General features: G+C 35.2%; 2 protein-coding genes across 2 annotated transcripts in view; both read left to right on the top strand.

The window, feature by feature from the left end:
• Positions 1-21,059, top strand: part of LOC116172249 (E3 ubiquitin-protein ligase MIB1-like) — a 462,793-nt gene that overhangs the window by 302,727 nt on the left and 139,007 nt on the right. The window lies entirely within an intron of this gene.
• Positions 5,924-21,059, top strand: part of LOC116172252 (cyclic AMP response element-binding protein A) — a 64,308-nt gene continuing 49,172 nt past the window's right edge. The window contains exon 1 of the mRNA XM_031489427.1: positions 5,924-5,942. The gene's annotated coding sequence lies outside the window, so the exon portion shown is untranslated. The remainder of the gene's footprint in view (positions 5,943-21,059) is intronic.

Here is a 21,059-nt window from a genome sequence, read left to right as displayed (position 1 = left end):
ACCCGGACTAAAAAAATTAACTATAATTGACGCAATGGTACTAAAATTTATAGAAATTTACTTTGTGTTAACAACAATTGCCTAGTTGAAATTAATAATTGCATATCTTCCAATAACAACTCGCAATAATTTCCTCTTTTACAATTTCAAATAACGGTTTTTGTGCGAAATTTCAAAAACCGTTATTGAAATGGCATATTTAACAATTTCAAATCGGCAGTCTTATTCATTATATCACGATTTAGGAATAACGTGTTGAAAATTTTAATGTTCAAAAATTATGGATTTGATATTATTAAATAATCTTTAATATCACCTTCACGCTTTGTAATAATTTTCAATTTCAAGTTGAAATATAAAATTCAATTCTCTATTTCAAACTCGTAACTTTGGAACGCACAATTTAATTTTTAATATCAACTCTGTGATATTGGTAATTCGATTTACTTATATGTCATGACATATAAAAAATTGTGGCGCCATCTATCGAGTGATGTCAAAAGTGAGGAGCGAACCTCAACCCAACTAATCACGTTTGATGTAATTACCGCGAAAATCTACTTTCAAGTGCTTATTTTATTACCCATATCGTTCATAAATACATTGTGCGAATAATATTGTCAAAAAAAAATGTACAATTACGCGAAATGGAGATTTTAAATTCTGTTCCGATTATTAAACTTACTGTCGCTAGAGGGCAGGTCAATTTGCTATATGTGATTTAAAAATATCGCCTTGATATTTTTAATTCATTTACCAATATGTGTGACTTGATATTTTTAATTCTATTGCACAAATTACTAATTTCTACTTGAAATTTTTAAATACTTTGCATTGTACACGATATGAAACTTAGAAATATAATTCGTGAATTGTATATTTCAATAGGATATTAAAATTTTTTTAACTATAACAACCTTTGTGTTAATTACAATTGTCAATATGGAAACTACTTCTTCCATTGTCGCAAAAATTTCAATCCCGTCTAACGTTTTATTTGAAACTGCATACCTATTAATTGATTTTAATGAAAATTTCAGGTACGTTTTAAAATGTTCAGAATGCAAAATTATAACTTCTGTTACTGAAAAATCGGTTGATGAGTTTTAAAAACATATTTTCGTTATTGAAAATTAAGAAATGAAATAGAAAATTATTCTATGGTTGAAAATAGCTTTTATTTTTAAATATCAGATAAAAATTTTTGATATCAAAAACAGTTTGTAAACATTCAGCAATGAATTCTTCATTGTGGAGGAATAAATTAATAGGGATGGATATTACTTGAAACAAGAAATTGAAAATTATCGTTATGTTGTGGATTGAACATCCAACCAAAGGAATCAATGAAATTTATTAATATTTCAACTCTAAATAATAATAGTTTTGAAATAAAAAATTGTTTTAAAATACAAAGTCGATATCATGAAATACGTTTGAATTAACAAACTTAACACCATAATTGAAGAATTACAATTATAAATTTCAAATAGCGAACTTCGCAAAGTATTTAAAAATTCCAAGTAGAAATTAGTAATTTGTGCAATAAAATATCAAGGCGATATTTTTAAATCACATATAGCAAATTGACCTGCCCTCTAGCGACAGTAAGTTTAATAACCGTTATTTGAAATTGTAAAAGAGGAAATTATTGCGAGTTGTTATTGGAAGATATGCAATTATTAATTTCAACTAGGCAATTGTTGTTAACACAAAGTAAATTTCTATAAATTTTAGTACCATTGCGTCAATTAAGTATGTTAATTTTGTTAGTCCGGGTGTTCAGTTATTAAAAGATACAACGGCGTTCCATAGAGATCGGATATTACATTTCTTAAAAATCCAGGTAGCGGTTGCCGGAAAATGTACGGACCAATTAGAACACTTCCTAGCATACCACACCACACGTTGAACCCAATTAGGGAGATTAAACATGCCGCAATTGGTGAAGCGAGATTCATCTGTCCAAAGATTCCTATAGTGGAAATTAAAAAAAAAGTAGTAATGAAACAATTGAAAAAGCCAACGCGATCAAAGAAACTAACGAATACTACATCACCAGTCTAGGCCTTTATGTTGATCATACTGATTTTTAGCGCATTTTTGCAAAAAATTTTTTTTGTAAAAAGTAGCTTTTAATCTCACTTTGGCTGGCTGGCTGGCTGGCTGGCTGGCTGGCAGCAAATGTGGGCGCGTAGAAGAACTCTTGTAGAAAGGCAACGGGTGTACGTGTATCTACAGGGCCGTGAAATTTGTCAACCATAGGGACATGGCTACATGATGTGGGGTTGGCGACATCTGGGCGTCATCCTCGAGCGTAGTATACTAACGGGAAGGTTTTTCAGTTTTTTCCTATCTTCTACTACAGTTTTGGTCCGATTCTTTTGAAATTGGTGTCGTCGGAAAGATGTTGTAAACGCGCACACCTCCTGCGTGGCGGAATTTTGTTTTTTGTCATAGGGGCGAAATTAACGACCTTTTGCGAGGCGGCGCGCGCGTCTTCGAGAAGTAGTCAGGCGCCTTTTACTTACCTTCCGTTGCGAACTCACGCGGTTTAACGTTTCGTGAATCTCGAATCGCTGTCTCTCTTTCTCGTGTCGCCAATAGAAGTGAATTGCTGGTGAACGGGACGTCGGAAGTGGGTACCGTAAAAGAGAATGTGGTAGCCCGCGACACGATCTCACTGATGGTGGAGTCAAATCTTCAATCGCGAATTGCGGGTGAACGGGACGTCGGAAGGGGGTACCGTCAAGGGGAATGTGGTAGCCCCCGACACGATCTTCCTGATGGTGGAGTCAAATCTTCAAACGCGAATTGCGGGTGAACGGGACGTCGGAAGTGGGTACCGTAATAGGGAATGTGGTAGCCCGCGACACGATCTCACTGATGGTGGTGTCAAATCTTCAATCGCGAATTGCGGGCGAACGGGACGTCGGAAGGGGGTACCGTCAAAGGAAATGTGGTAGCCCCCGACACGATCTTCCTGATGGTGGAGTCAAATCTTCAAACGCGAATTGCGGGTGAACCGAACGTCGGAAGTGGGTACCGTCAAAGGGAATGTGGTAGCCCCCGACACGATCTTCCTGATGGTGGAGTCAAATCTTTAAAAGCGAATTGCGGGTGCACGAGGAAAGTGGGAAGCGGTTAGTGAATGTAGTAGCCTTCGACAAGATCTGTTATTGATGGTTGAATCGAAAGTGGCTAATAGAATACTGATCTGCCACACAAAAATGCGCTGAAGTCCCTTCGATCTCAAACGAGGACTTTGATAATTTTTTTTTGCAAATTTCTCATCGATCATTAGGTACATGTCATTTTCTTCTATCTTGAATCATTTTGTTTGTTCCATCTAATCTTTGAATATTTATATTCAAAGATCTAATCTAATAGTCACGTTCAGTATGGTATTTTGGTTTCTGTTCTGGTTTCGATGGTTTAAATTAATATTGGTAACTTTCATGTGATGAAGGCAGCCTATCAAAGTTTATGTGTAATGTAGTTAGTAGACCATGGAATGGACTATCCTAACAAAAGAATAGCATGATTCAATTCCGAGACCCCCAACGTTGTTTACAGCCAACCTATACTGTTTTATCAAAAACGTTATTATAAGAGTTTATCGCAAAAATGTAAAAATTAGTAAGATTACTGTCACATTTGTTTAGTACAAATAGTTCACGATATCATATCACATCAATAATTTATCAATTACTCTTTTAGCCTAGTTATATATGTACTTGCATTTAACTGGGATACATACGATTATCCGATACACAAACACGAAATTTAAACGTATGATGAAAGATCCATTGTAAAAACCAATAGATTACGTGTTTATCGCCAGGATATTGCAAGGTAAGGTATTAGCATCGGCTTATGCCATAACCTTAGCATTAAATCACAAGTTTGACATCATTTCACAATTTCGTAGAGCTTAGAAGAAAATGCTATATCAACCAATTTAATGATTGCTTGTCAAGATACGCCAAGAATCGCAATAATGGAACTAATGCATGATTACACTACACTGACTTCCTCAAATAAAATATACTATGATACAAAAGAAAATAATCTACAGAGGAAATAATTTCGTACTCTCATTCTTATGCGTTCCTTGTTATTATAATGCATTACGTAAATAACAAACAGGATGTCAATACTCCTCGCAATACTCGTATGATTGATAAATTGGTACCTCTATCCAAGATAAGATTATGCGCCGTTTCAAAAGAAATTCGTGCTGAATGCGAGCCGAGATGTGAGCATTGATTCAATCGTTACTGTTCGATTTTCACTTTTGAGTGTGTTAATTTTATTAACTTGGTCTATTGATATCTTTGCAGACGCACGAACCCCAATATTTAGTTTCAATCAGTGTTGGTAGATTTTTTTTGCAAAGACCGATATGTTCTTGAACGCTACGAATTTTCATATACATAATAGGTGTCCCGAATTCAAAGTCAATATAATAGTTATATTTAAATTATTTTTTGTTCACTACTAGCGTCTGATGACATGATTATTAACCTTTTTTCCCCTTGTAAAGTAGGCTTTCTCGGCATTTGTTCAAAGTGGTTAATAATTTTTTATTATTAACTAGTAGTCAATAATGAGAACTGTCACGCTGTCACTTTTAGGAAACACAACCCGAAATTTCGCTCAATGAACGTTTAGACAAGTTCTCTAAAACGAATAATTGCCACCATTCGCAATTTCCAGAGAAATTACATACCTAAAATTATCACATTTTGAAAAAATTCGAACGAAATTACTCTTTGAAAAATCTCAATGACAGAACAAAATACGGCCTGTTTGACTTGTACTTCACGTACTTGATTGACATGTTAAATTAAGAAACAAACAATTCTGTCCAACCGTTAACTCTCTTATCAATATAATATGTTAATTTAGAGGATTTCAAGAACTAGTAGTGAAAAAAATAGTATATATACCACGGTAGAGAAGTCTCTTATTGCCTTCGCACCTTACACCCCTCGGCGCAAGCGCCTCGAGATGTAATCTTGGTGCTCAGGCAATAATACTGGACTTCTCTACCTTGATATATAATGTACTATTATTGATAAGAAAGTGAACGGTTGGACAGAATTTTTTGTTTATTAATTTAACATGTCGATCAAGTACGTGGAAGTACAAGTCAAACAGGCCGTATTTTGTTCTGTCATTGAGATATTTTTAAAGAGTAATTTCGTTCGAATTTTTTCAAAATGTGATAATTTTAAGTAGGTATGTAATTACTCTGGAAATGGCGGAGGGTGGCAATGATTCATTTTAGAGAACTTGTCTAAACGTTTATTGAGCGAAATTTCGGGTTGTGTTTTCTGAAAGTGACAGCGTGACAGTTCTCATTATTGACTACTAGTTAATAATGTCCACATTATTAACCACTTTGAACAAATGTCGAGAAAGCCTACTTTACAAGTGGAAAAAAGGTTAATAATCATGTCATCAGACGCTAGTAGTGATAAAAGTGTATAGATGGATTTTTTAGACTCCAGGGATTGAACGTTAAGTCAGCGTCTTTCTTGGCGGCAAAATCATCCGCTAATTGTTCATGTTCGACCTCCATCACTTTCTCCACGACTTTCTGGTCACCAGTCAAGTTACGGGGTTGTTCATTTCTAGCAAAAGGTATTGGTCTCAGTATTGGTATTTACTGCGCAGTTTTCGCACTTCTGAGTATGCTACTGGCGAAATGTGCGGACCAAGTACAAAACTCTGGATACAATCCTGTCTATATCTCCCCACGAAGTGATCACGAGTCAGTTTAGTGACTTGCGTGACTTCGGGTCAATCGCAAAAGGCGAATGTGTCATTGTGCCATCTTGCTAATGTAACGATTTTAAATAATACAATAGCTCTAACATGTGTTTCTTTTTTTACAGGTAAGTGATAACTGCTACATCTTTATTACCGCACTTTGGGTGAGTTAACGTGTTCAATTTACCGATAATGTTTAATCCATACCGCCATATCTTTTTATTCGTACTTTATTTCTAAATTGCCGAGCATTTTTGTGGAAATTCTATACTAAAATTACAAGTCAATCTACACAGTTTGTAGGACGGTAATTGTTTCTTATTTGCATATTTGCAATATTTGGAATACAGTGAACTCTATAGATTATAGAGACACTGTGGTCACATGTTTTGACCAAATACACTGGATTGGTGGCAATTGACCTACAAACCAAGGTGATGAACTTATATTCTTTCTGGACACAATTGTGAGTACATTATTATAACCATAGCAAAATCTACTAATTCGGTTAAAACTCGGGTTAAACCAATAAGCTCATGATAAATTGGAAAAAAACATGACCGTCGAGGCCACAATGTCTTTATACAGTCACTGAGGTTTGACTGGAAGGCTTCAAAGGGGAAAGATGACGCGGAAACATCCGAATGAACTTTGTTTAATATGATATTATTAAAAGTAAGATACGTTTAAAAATGCATATCAACTTGCCCAAAAATTTGGATCTCTTATGAGAGTATAATACCTCATATTAAACCTCTGCGTTGTAAGTCTCGAATGCAAAATTCTGTTTAGCTATTCGCTTGGTTGTTCATCTTTTTCTGTCTAAGGTCTGAGAATTGATTATAATAATATCCTATAGTGCGTTCAAAGAAGTCGGACGACTAGTTCGGCATAAATGTACTACTTTTGTTTATAGAATGAATCAAACTGGGAATTGATTTGCGGAATAAATTACATTTGGCTTAAGATTGTGTTATAGCTTATGGCCTTTAGACGTAATATCTGAATCTTTTTCCTATTATACTTAAAACTAGGGATATTTTAAACAATAACTAGGAAATCGTTATATGTAAGTACAGAACCTTTCTTGAACACTTTCTTGTAAAATTTGAAATGAATAATTTGTCATTTTTTAGTAGTCGCGGAAGTTTGCAATATAATATCTCTCTTCTCTCCTCGCTGTTCTATGGTACATTCGAGGGTACATTGCACGTAATGAATTATTATATCATTTTCACTATTCTCATAAATTACCAAATTGTCCAAAGATATGTTTTGAGGCCGAAAGTAACAAATGTCTCAACGTGCACAGCTGTTTAATATGCGCATTAATTTTTTTAAATTTAGTTTTTATATAATTTATTTATTTATTATCCCTCTCTTGTTCTGGGCCCTCAACAGGCTTGCTCCCAATTACAGAGTGACTCGCATAATGCTTTTTAGAGGTCTATTGTTGTGTTCTATTTTAAGACAATTTTCAGTGGTGGTATAAATAATAGAAAATCTGAACTAACAAGTCAAAAAGAAAATTTTCGTTCATCTTATGAATAGATTGAGAAATATTGTCCAGTCAAATTAGCGCAATTTTGAACAAATAAAAACATTAATCGGTAAAGATCTGAATTTTGGTATACGCATTTATTGGGAATTTCTATTGAACATACTAAAAGTCCCCGTCAAAATCTGTTGCGCTCGAGACGCCATCTTGGAAAAACGGTACACTTTTCCAGTTTTTTGCCAATGTCTCCGCAACTATTACTGATACGAAGAAATAGTTTACATGAAAAATATAGTTTATTAAATTGCCCATAAAAAAGCATATTAACATTTTTTTGTATGTCCAATATTTTAGCTATATCCGACATCGAATAGGGAATCAAGTATCCTGAGCTCTCGAAACAGTCGCGCAGATATTTTTTTACAGCTTTTTACAAATCATTAAATTTATTGAAAATTCTGCCAGTATTTCTTATATATGCGAAGTCGTCGTACTGAAGCTTGGTATGAGACACGTTTAAAGGTTTCTCATAAAGCTCACTCTCAATAGAACTTTCATCTTCAATGTGAACACTGAGTGTGAACTGGGAACCTTCAGTGTCCGAACAGGGTCAAGGAAATCGTGGACTCTCCTGCAGCTCCACAGTTCGGGAGGTTTTTCATATCCACGCAATTTTTGAACTTGCTGATTAACACGAAACGTGTGTTGCTGCGCCGCTGCAGCCGTAGGGGGTAACAGTGGTAGATTCGGCTGACCCTTGTACGCGTATTTTCTGAAGGTCTGATAACGATGTCGGTTTTATCTGAACTATTTTTCCGTATCAATAATTGTTGCGGATATATAGGCAAGAAACTGAAGAAGTGCTCCTGTTTTCCAAGATGGCGCCTCGAGCGCAACAGATTTTGACGGGGACTTTTAGTATGTCCAATGGGAAACACTAACGAACATGTGTACCAAAATTCAGATCTTTACCGATTAATGTTTTTATTTTTTCTTATTTGACTGGACTATATGAATACTTTTTAGTTCAGATTCTCAGTTCTGTTGACGAAAAGTGTTTTTTTTAAAGTTTTATAAACGACGGTTTTTCTTCATTTTTTCATTGTTAGTATGTCAAATACATGACGACGTGTCTATCTTTGAACTGAATGTAAGATCATGATCATGTCAAAATTGGAAGCTGTATTATACATTTTTATGTGACCATAAAGGACAACATTTTCTTGACCACAGGCAGTAACTTTTTTTAAATTTAAATGCGATATTGTGGTCGTCCGACATACTGGCGGCGTCAGTATCGGATGTTTTTTTCGTTCTGCATGTTGCAACAAACAAAATTATGATGATGACGTATGTGCAGTAAATTCTGCATTTGTGCCTTCATTTCACACTGACTATTCCAATTAAATTCCTACTTGATAAAGTATTTGAAGTTTTGTAAATACTCTGGTCCGAATATCTTATCTAAAACGCCTTCTTCATTGCGAAAACTGCCACACGCGTGGCGCTTTATGTAATCCGCCTAAATTTGGTTATTATATGCTTATCTGTTTTGTACAAAACGCTAAATTCACCCTCTGCTAGATTACAAATTACATATTACCGATCATATTAGTTGTTCCAAGACTGGTGGAGGCAGCGTCGTGTGAGGCGAATTATATGTGTGACAGGTCATACAACCATTTACGGTTTGGATCACTGACTGATACACCAATTTTGTTAAGAAAAAAGCAAAACGTACTAGATTAATATTTAGGACCTACATATTTTACATTGCAGTAGGCACCACTATTTTTGTCTTCATTTCAAATAGCCGACTGTCCGAATATCATATATTACCCATGTGATAGGTGATCATTCTGCTATGGAATTTGAAAATCTACTCTTTGGAACAAGTTTTTCAGTATTCCACGATTTAAGTCAATTTTTATTGCGTTTGTCATCGACTTCGGAGCAGCAACTCTATCACCCGGAAATGTGTCACGGAATCATTTGAAGACTGAATATAAAAAATTACAAAAGTCCTCGTATGTGCATCGATGAGACTTCAGCGCATTTTTGGCGTGACGGATCAGTATTGCATTAGCAATCAGTATTTTATCAGAAAATTTTAATTATAAAATAAGGTTTATGCAAACATATATTTCTTTATTAATTTTCACGAACTCTAATAATAATTGGACGATGGTATGAACAGTACGACTCGTAAACCGAACAATCAACAGTGTAGTTGACCATTTTGCCAAAAACTCCGTCAATTATTGTTCCGCCATTCGTTGTCACTGTTCGGGGAGAGATGATCACTATATTGAATTTCTCTTGAAGAAATTTCTCTACCCGATTTCCGACAGTTAATGGGAAATTAAAGTCTCCCATAATCAAGACGTCTTCAGTTGCCTCAATGAAATCCCCGATCTTCGATAACGCTGCAATCAACAAGTTGTTGCCTTTACTAGGAGCATCAGTGGTTCAAATTTCAAAGAAATATCTCCATAAATAGGAAAGTTGGCATTGCGCAGGGACTGCGCATGCGCACACATAATTTTTAGTATGTGCGCAATGTTTGCCCTTACTAGAAGCATCTGTGGTTAAAATTTCAAAGAAAAATCTCAATAAATAGGAAAGTACGCATTGCGCAGTCACTGCGCATGCCTACACATAATTTTTACTATTTGCGAAATGTTTGCCTTTACTAGAAGCATCTGTGGTTCCAATTTCAAAGAAATATCTCCATAAATAGGAAAGTTGGCATTGCGCAGGGACTGCGCATGCGCACACATAATTTTTAGTATGTGCGCAATGTTTGCCTTTACTAGAAGCATCTGTGGTTAAAATTTCAAAGAAAAATCTCTGTAAATAGGAAAGTTCGCATTGCGCAGTCACTGCGCATGTCTACATAATTTTTACTATGTGTGAAATGTTTGCCTTTACTAGAAGCATCTGTGGTTAAAATTTCAAAGAAATATCTCCATAAATAAGAAAGTTGACATTGCGCAGTCACTGCGCATGCCTACACATAATTTTTACTATGTGTGAAATGTTTGCCTTTACTAGAAGCATCTGTGGTTAAAATTTCAAAGAAATATCTCCATAAATAAGAAAGTTGGCAATGCGCAGTCTGCGCAAAATAGAGAGTGCAATAAAACTGTCTGAAATGGGCAAATATAGACCATAGCAGCTATCAATTAGCGAAAACCCGAAGTCTCTAGGTGTCCCAGGGGCCGAGATCTCGATGGAACGGACGGGCGGACGGACAGACGGAAACACGAGCACATAAGCGTTACCTCAACTTCGTTGTGTTACGCTAAAAACCGCTCAGACCTGGATACGATATTTTTAACCAAAATTATACCACAAACTGTAAAACTCATCACCGTGTTATGATTTTGATTAGTTTTCACCTTGAAGTAGTTATCCTAGATAAGTCATATTAGTGACCGTAGTTAGGCAATGCCAAAAGTATATTTTATAAAAAAGCCATTCCTCTACGTCAATCGGATCGGCTTAAAATCGATATACGCACGGACAAGTTTTCAAGCGGCGTTAGTTATTTCACAAATTCTAATTAAACGCAACCACTACGGGCTTAATGAATGTCCATTGCGCCAATAACTCGACAAGACGGAGATAATGCAAAAAACCGGACCTCTCTACGATGTCTAGATCAAAAGTTTTTCAATCCGCCCAGCCAGCCAGCCGGACAAAGTGAAATGATAAGCTCCTTTTTGTTACAAAAAATGCGCTAAAAATTGCATTTGGGTAGGAGTGTTACGATGTCGATCAATATCGAGCGTACTAGCCACTGGTTCAGATGATCAGAACATCTTGGATACGAGTTGGCCAGTAAAATGATTCGAATGATTTTAGCCTCGGGCCATTCATATTAAAAGATTCCATGGGTAAGTCTCTCATTTACAGCTATATTGTATAACATTATAGACCAGTATACCACGAATAATATTTGAATTTCTGATAACGTTCCTATTTTCTCTTTACAAAACATAGACCAATAGCGTAATTCCCAAGATGTATTCCAGACGACAAAAGTACCGTTGATAAGTTTTTGGTAATTACGAAATACATTCACTGTTCATTCACATCCTTTCAGAGTGTACGCCGAGGTCAAGTCCCGTTATATTTGTATATTCAATTCGCTTATTATCTACATTCTTTTATTGTCATTAATAAGACATTCAACGGGTGTCCCCAAGCGTTTAGGAGGCGCAGACATTTTAATTTTCCATAAATACCAAAATCTCAAAGAATTGTCTTCCCCATTAAAATCCCGTTAAATCATTAGTGAGTGGAATTTTAGAAAGTTAACTAAGCGTTTAAATTATAAATGGGCAACTATAACAGAAGCTGGTTTAAATCCACCTTTACTTTCGTTTCGCAGATCTCGACGCTGCTCCCAATTAATTGCAAACGAGGAGTTAACAACCTGTCTCTCTCTCTCTGTGCCGTCCTGATTATTCGTGTAGAAAAATAGGATATTGAAAAACTTGGCTTCTAGCGCGAAGACTTAAAAAGTACTTTCACTTGTACATCGAGGCTTTTGTTTTTGTTGCATTGTTCGTGAGTAGGTTTATATTTATGTAAGGTATAATCAAGCACAATACTCGTGATTATATTATTCTTTGCTACAAGTGACATCATAATATGTGATGTAAGACACGATCATAAACCCTAATTTGTTAATAAGATGTGCTATCACACTAGTGCCTTCTTTTTTGGAACCCAATTTTGGAATTACGTAAGCGTTAAATGTCACGACGTCTTTTTACTAGAACGTGTAAATCGATTCCACATGGTAATATCTTCCGGGTTAGTCATACGAATGTAATAATTTATAGATGCACACACAAAATTAATATAAAAACTGTGGCATCATTTTCACGCGAGAAAACTATTCTGGTGCGATTTACGAATGAATTAAAGTTAATATTAAGGTAAACAATTCATTTGGCCTCTTTTATGAGGGGTTTTTATTTAGTTTCCATATATGTAATCTCAAAAAAAACCATGGACTAGTCGGCGATTTGACTGTTTCCAGGATAGGGTAATACGTATACCCGAAAACCTATTCAAAGACGGGCCACCAATCTTTGTAATTCTTACTGGTTGCTGAGAAAAAAATTAAACAAGAAATCCAAATTTCACCACTTTCTTTGGAGGTGGTTCCCAAACGAAACACGTTGGATCCCTCGGTTTATTTGGAAAAACTACTTTTTTTTGTTCTTTTACATGCGGTCATGTAAACACCCTGTATAATATCGAATCCAATATTTGGTTTTGAAAAGATAAAAATTTAACTGCAATTTTTGACTAGAAAAATGAAAAATATCAAATTATCTCGATGTGTTATGCAATAAACTCATACAGGCATGCATTAAAAATTAAAAATAAACTTAAACGAAGCGGCCGAGCATACCTAAAAACCCGGATAAACATCTCGTTGCCCACGTGGGCGAGATCGCGAATTATATTAATCCGCTGGTTAATCTCCATATAAAATCCAAGGGGCCACCGGCATGCTTATTCTACTATCATATGAGCACATACGTAAAATTTGTCCCACTTTAATTAATTAATAGACATTTTTTTGTTAAAATCCCCAATTAACTCCCAAATGCTTTGGAGTGGTATCACAATTTTAGCAAAATCTTTATTTCACTAATTTCGTCTAGGAAACGCCAAAACACATTGCCTTGATGCACAAAGAACTGCAGTGTGACCTATAGATCATCGCTGAATCTACAACGTATTTTTGGTAATTTTAGCCATGTTTATGTTCTTTCCATCACTTTACGGTTAATTAGAGCTAAATATTTGCCGACAGACACGCCGTCTATAAACGTTTATAGTAGTCGTTAAAGATTAAAAAGTTATTATGTTTCAATAAGAAGCGGGAACACGACCAGACGCATTTGACCTGTGTTTAACAAACTGTGAATGATTAATAAAGATTATTACAACGAATTAAATTAGACTGAAACCCCTCATATGGTCGCTCTAATGTCATCTACCATATTAATAAAGATTTGTCTATGTTGACCTCACTATAAATAAATACCAATTTCGTGGACCGGTCGCTATCAAAATTTAAATTTTAAATTATAAGTTACCCTAATTCTACAATAATTATAACGCCATAATCGCATTTTCCACTTACTTTCGGCTCGTAAAGCTTTCCAGCCGAAAAATGACGCAAGCCGTTTCCAGTCTAAATGGGAAGAACAGATCAAGTTATGAAGTCATTCACTTTATGTCGGTTGTGTAAATGAATTCTGTTATTAAACTTCCTACTAGATTACATTGAGGTTAGGCGAATTGTTACGCAAAGTTAACTTGGATAGTGTCTTACGATGTCCGTGAGTATTCGCCGTTTAATTTAATGCAAAGGGCTACTTGTAAATTGCAATTATGACAGACAGGTGGAAGGGTCGATGCACTTTTCGCCAAAAATTCACAGAATAGAAATCTATTCTATTCGGATGGCACAATTTGGTTTGTTATGAATGACCCCATAACATTTGAACATAATTAACGAAGTAAATGCATTTCGCGAATTGATAGCCTGAATTCGCAACCCATTCAAAACGAGAGCGGTTTTGAAAGTTGATTTGATTTCTTGGTGTAGATAAATCTTCAGTTTAATATGTGAAATCAATCAAAGGGTGAAGTAGAATTTGTTCCACGTGTGTATTGCATAATGCACAACGAAATGAGTGTACCTACACTAGCTACTGGGTGGCAATAGATCTGCTACACCCATTATAAATTTGATTAATTAAATACGCCTACTATGTCAATACGCAAAATAATCATATTTGGAAAGCTATTGTCGGTTATTTGTGTATCTTACCTGAGAAATGACCGGAACATTAACCTACTTTTTCGAACATATTAAATCCTCATTTCGTTTGTATTTCTCCTTGGCAAATGATTAACCTTGTAATTAACATTAGGTAATGCGAAACATGGTAAAAAGGGATTGAGTACCAAATCAAAGATCACTACAAACAACCAAGCAGAAACATGCCGTTACTTTAAAAACTTTTAAAACAAGCAACTTTAATGGATTATGTAAGAGGAATTTTAACAAATGCATGTATTCTATCCCACTAAAGAAATTAATTCCAAAACAAATAAGTAAATGAAACTTTTAATAAAATAAAACTAACATGTTATACTGACATGACAGTTAAAGTATCATATAGAATTTAGGGTCGGTCTTTATACTTCAGTTGAACTTGTATGACAGTTAAAGTCTGTGGAAACAATCGTATTTACGTAGGAGAAGAGGTAAATTTAACTGAAATAAAAAACTTCGGACCTTAGTGTTTGATTTTTCCGGTGCCACAAACGCAAGCCGCCTGTACATGCAACTAATTCGTCAAAATATAAGAGTGACATGATACAAGGAAAAAATAAATTAAACAAATATAGCAAACGAGCTCCTGGGTATGGCTATAGCATGTGCAAAACCAAATTTTAAACCTGATGTTAGTTTTGCTTTTATTTAAAGTTGGTACTGCGCATGGGCAAAACGAAATTTTGAAACTGGCGTTAAATTTGGATCTACAAATTTGATAAAGAATCCACCTTCAAAATTTCATCGTAATCGGTCCATTCGTTATCGAGATATCGTGGTAACGGACAGACCGACAGACACCGCAAAATTATAAGCTCACTAGGAGCTCGTTGATAACGCTTCGTGTGAAATGTTGCAACGTTTTTTACCCCCACACGTTAGTAAGGATGGTATTGCATTGGGGTAAAAACTGCCCCCCCTCCCCCAAATTTGGTACACATATTCTTAGACATAAAAGGGCAGAATCGCGCATGCGCAGGTATGCGGGTGGTATCTGTAAATATTTCATTGGCCAAAAATTTTATGATTCCCTTGGGTTAGGAAAATCCTTTTGTCATACTGGAAATGTGGCTCTAGCCTAGAACCTATATATAAATCGATTCCGTTTCGAGAATGTATTGCTATAACTTGTTTTATGCGTATTATAATGGTGAATCAATACGAAAATCGTTCAAAATGTTTCGTTGGAGACATGATACCTTCACTTGAATCTTGATTTTAACGAACTGCCTCTCTTGACATTCCAATTGTAAATGTAGCTTTTCATTGGTGGACATCTTCAGCTTCACAGGTACTTAGAATATAATAGTTGGAGAGGTCCAAAAATGGTAAAATTTGCATTTTTCTTGAATTTTTTCTGGACAACGATAACAATAACACATATGAGGATGGGCTTTTATGTCAGATTTTGTAAACATTTACCCCAAATATTGAAAACAAGCTTTGTTTTTGAAAATTTGAAAACAAACTGCAACTGTATAATCCTTGGCAAAAGAACAAAAGGATCGTAACATTCCAAAAATGTGTACGCTTGAAACACATGTTATTTGAGTATTCAACTTCTAGAAACGCGTTATACTACTAAAATTAACCGTATCGCCCTTTTTCATTTGCTCAACTTTTGACGATGTGAACATATGTTCCAACGCTCTTTTGCAAACGATAAAGTTGTCCCACACACGCGAATGACCTTGGCGTGTTTTTTTATAAGAACTTTGGACACTTGCAACACTACTACGCAATGTATACTGTTTATAAAAATTTGTAACGGGAGACCAAGGGTTTGAATTTTTTCAAAATTTTGTGGTTGAAATAGGCGAATAGTTCCTGGACACAGTCCTGTCGAATTGTTTGTATTTGAAAACTTGGGTGTGGCAGGAAGTCGCGATACATGTCGAAACTAATGAGAATAAGGTACTATACGGTCGCTGAAAAGAGGGCTACAGATCTATCAATTTTTTCTGATTTGAGAGCTCGCGCAGACTTGATTTGTATCTGTCAAACTAGTTTCTAGAGATTTGGTTGGCCAAAAGGAATGAGATGATTGGTAGAACAGAGCCGGGTTCAGTAGGCGTAGTTTTGGATGAAATTAGTGTAGTGGGAATGAGTTGGTTCGATGCAGCCAATTACGCACGAAGTCGCGAGAGAACACGCTGTGTAAGTCTCGCGTCGACAATCAAAGAAAAAGTGAATTCGCCGTGAGTTTGGCTCGGAGTATTTTAATTTCTGGATAAACATTTAATTTTAGCAATCGGAAATTATGTCGAGCAACAATTACTGGAGGTGGTTTGTGGATTGTGAAGGCACTTTGTTAAGTATTCGTACCGGGAACTTTTTCGTTTAAGGGTAATTGCATGCGAGTAAATAATTATATCTAACTGTGCTAATTCGAACATTACGGTTGAAGTTTCAAACTTGGAGAAATGTTGTCAAAGAATAAAAAAAATTGTAAAATACAAATAGCATAAGCTTTGATTACGCTTAAACTCTTTTGATCCGCAACTAGGAAAGTGAGTTAAAATAAATGCATCGATCGCGCGATGTTTGGTACGCAGATAACGTCATTCTGCTTACTGGCGGATTACGCAATCTGAAGCAATCATCTGAAATCTCCGAAAATCGAACCGCAATCACCATTGATTTTTGATCGTCAACCCTTGGAGATCATCCAAGTCGACCAGGCTGTACTGGAATTGTACGATACAGAGATAGTGATACGATTACGGTAAATTTCTTCTATATGTATTTACAATTTTTCTTAAGGGCGTTAAATTAGTCTTTGTACTTGAATTGTAAGAAAAACCCTTAATGGTCGGTCTTTGCAAATGAATCGAGTTGGAAACAGATTTGAATTGTATAGATGTTTTATGTATACATCTATCTAGATCAAAATTTTGCCTTTGAATTGATACTTTAATTAATGAAGTTCCTATAGATGGGTCCAAGATATCGTAATTCTAAGATTGTGAATTGTAGAACATTAATCATTGTCATTATTGGTTAGATAAGGGATAAGTTAGAAAAAAAGGAAGGGATAATAAAGTATAGTAGATAAAGTAAAATTTAAATAAAGGAGGCTCTAAGCGAGAGGGGACTTTGGATTTTTGATGTTTTGTTAATGTACGTAATTATATGATATTTCGTTTGTCTGCATTCAAGCGTTGAGTGAAAAGTTATTCAAGTTTTAAGGGCAAGTACACTCGGTAAATGTTGTAACTACCAGCAACAATTGGCGCCCAACGTGGGGCTTAGAAAAAGGGACCGTTACACATTTTCATGCTTTCCTTTTCCAAGATTATCGTCATCACCCAATAGGTAATATCAATATTTGTAATATTTTTGGAGCTAAAGTTACTTCTAAATGATTACCTGTTCACAGGCACTGTCCCGAGGAACATATATTTCGAAGGCGAATATAAATGTTTCAGAACATTCGCCATTGGGCGAAGGCGGTAGGGGAGATTACCTAAACTATAAATAGTATCATTTACTTAGGAACCTGCGTTTCCACTCAATCATTTTACGCTATATTGTAGTGGATGTGATATACTGTTATCAGCACTCCTCTCCCTGTCCTCATTAAACATTTTTATTATCGATTCCGTTCCGGTGTGTCGTAATCCTGGTAAATTTCTTATTTTAGAAAGTTACGAATATATTCAAAATATTAATAAGTAAATTCAGGATTTTCTTCCAGGCGAATTAATTTCATCTTATTGTCCGATTTTCTTTATGAAACGTTTCGTTATCTCGCCGTAGTAGTATTTACGAAACAGGAACTTTCAAAGTGTCCTCGATCTCGTTTTATCAATGAGTATGACATGCGTCGTACATCATATTATGTAATAGGCGATGATCCTCCAATTTGTGAAGCCAGACTTATTCGAAACCCCTACCCCTTAGTTATTTACATAATAAAAGTCCGGAAAATGACACATTACTGGCGAGGACATATTGAAGTGCGAGGGACCGAGAACTTCAATTTCAGAGTCAAGTAATGTTATTTTACTGACGAGTTTTGCATTAAATTTTACCCGAAATCGTATTTTATTATAAAATGTCAGTTTTTTATATAGAACTTTTGTTTAACGCCAATCTGTCAGTGATGACAGGAGTCATTGTGGACGTTTAGCAATGTGACAGGTGCAGCAGGAAAAGTGACGGTGCGGCCGGTAAAGTGACAGGTGCGGCCAGTAAAGTGAGCCTATTAGTTATTATCCCGCTCCCGTGTGGGACATATGCCCGATTTCTGCCATACCGCAATAAAATCCCTGAAAGAAAGAAAAGCTTACCCCGCATACATGCGTTCGACAATTAAATTAAAAAATCTTAAATTGCGTTTGTCTTAATTGTCCAAACAATCTGGTCGTAGAAGGTTTGCGATACTAAGCGTACTCATTCACAAACGCTGACAGCTTTTGAGCTTCACTTATAACTTTATAAGTTGACAACCTGTACTTACGTTATAATAATACATAAATATTTTTATTAGCCTCTACATTTTTAAAAACCTGCGTAAATTGTTATAGTGCTTGCGTAACTTTGACCTTGAGCCGGCCCTGCAAACCCTACAATATTAAAACTACGAAACGGATGACTGAACTCGTGTGTGTCCTTAAAAAAACGTGTCTGATACACCATTGGAATACACCATGCCACTGGTGTCCAGACATATTTTAGAAACATGGCGATCGTAATTGTGCGCAATTTTGTTCCTACATTTTTTTCGGTATCTTATGGTAAAGGAATTATGATTCGAGATATCTTAGGTGCTACACCCTGTAAACAGCTACATGAATAACTAGAAACTAGAAAAGTTGAAACTCGAAATTTTGAGTTTAATTTACGTATGGTACGTCGGAGTTCAGAGTTCATGTAAAATTTCTTTGTATTAAAAATGAAAATTGGATCCTACACTAAATAAATGAGCATTTTGACATGATTTTCTGAGCACTGTGTATTGAACATTTATTACACATTGGGTAACACATAAGGCACCAAATAATAATAATGGATTTGCTTTATGTGCCTTGTGAGGTTGTTGTGAAGAGTTACCACTTGCCAACAATTTCGAAAAAATTCACATAATTTAAACATCGTTTGGTGTAGGTACAGTTTGAACCGAGGTTTGAACAAATGATTTAATGTGAGTCAATTTGCGGTAAAAGTATAAAACTGAAAATATTTTAGCTGAAGCAGGCATTTCAAATAATCTATTTGCATTAGTTTCCAGTATACTACGAATAGACTTATGTTCTCGTTGTACACCCTGTATTTAAATGCATTTTAAAGTGTTTAAATAATTTATGAAATAGAGTTTATATGCTTGGTGTTTGTTTGCGTTGGGCAAGAATGGATTTATTGAATACTTTTTTAAGTAGGTATTTTTAGCGCATTTTCTAACTCAGTTGGAAGCCGTTATTATGGTCACTTTCTCCCTCCGACGCCGTAGCGACTGCAGTTTTCAACTAAATAGGTGGTTATTTTTGAATTCGATAGCCTACACCTACCTCTCGACCTACCTGTAGCATCCGATCCAAGAAAAATCTTGACAATTAATTTGCACATGCGCGGGCTGCGCATTATCAACGTTTTTATTTGTGGAGATATTTTTTTGAAATGTTAATTACGGTCAAGCATATCGCATATTGTAAACAAATAAATAAATTGTGATCTTATTTGTAATTAGAAAATTATGTTAATTGCGTGTTGAAGCTAATTCAAGACAGCCTCGAGTTCTTAAGAAAAATATCTTTCAAGTAGTACCCTATGTGAAAGGCATTTTTGATTAAGGAGATGTATTTCCAAGTATCAAAAACCCCAGAATAAACTAAATTCACTTCAAATTTAGTACAATTTCACTTAAAAACCCGCTAGAATAACCATATGTTTTCAAACCGCTTCCACCTACACTCGCCATATGTAAATTACACCAGCGCCTCTAGTGTTGATCTGAATCACGAATGTTTTTTGAATGTTTAACCATAGATGCTAGTAAAGGCTAACTTATCGCATATAGCAACAATTATGAGATGTGCGCGTGCGTAGATTGCGCAATGCTAACTTTGTTATTATTTTATGAAGACATTTATTTCTTTGACATTTTAACCATAGATGCTTCTCGTAAAGAAAAACAATGCAACCAGATGTGTTAAAGTGTTATCACTGACAATTGTTTAAATAATAGATTCGTTTAATTAATTTAATTAAAATACATTACCGGAATTTTCTTACTTTCGCCTTTCGTGTTTCAATTTTGATCAATTATGTATTAAAAGAATAGCTACTACCGACAAACGCCAGTAGCGGAAGTTCTACTTTCTGAAATCAATATGAGTATTAGGTGTAAATAATAGATACCATTCGATCATAGACACCATAACATAACGGCTATAATTAACCCATCACTATACTTGTTAGTCTACATTCAAAAGTCAATTACTCGTAATTAAACATAAATTTAATATTAATGAGGGGACCTTATACAAAAATTTAATATTATTGTCTTAATGGACGGACGAACGGTTCCAATCACTGCATTATTCATATTGTAAAACGGTTTAACAAACAAAATGCAATGGTTTAACACCACTTTCACAAACTAAAAGTCAGCATCCGTGCATAATAGATTTCCTGTAAAAGTTATTGGCAGTTGCATTTCTAAAAACTTAATAACAGCATTGCATTTTAATTCTTATTTACAGTTGCAGTTTAATTTAAAACGTAAGTTCGTTGTATGTATTTCACCTAGACGTATATTTTTAAGAAAAGTACACCATTGGAATTGTCATTAAAAATAAATAAATCAATATGTGCGAACCTTTCACAACAACAGTTCATTTCCTATTTTCTTTTCAGCTTTTTAATGCACCGGACTTTGAGTATATTTTTAATGTATGATGAAGTATT

This window comes from Photinus pyralis, unplaced genomic scaffold (genome assembly GCF_008802855.1).
Source record: "Photinus pyralis isolate 1611_PpyrPB1 unplaced genomic scaffold, Ppyr1.3 Ppyr1.4_LG5, whole genome shotgun sequence".
Classification (NCBI taxonomy): domain Eukaryota; kingdom Metazoa; phylum Arthropoda; class Insecta; order Coleoptera; family Lampyridae; genus Photinus; species Photinus pyralis.
This window is presented reverse-complemented; position numbering and strand designations above follow the sequence as displayed.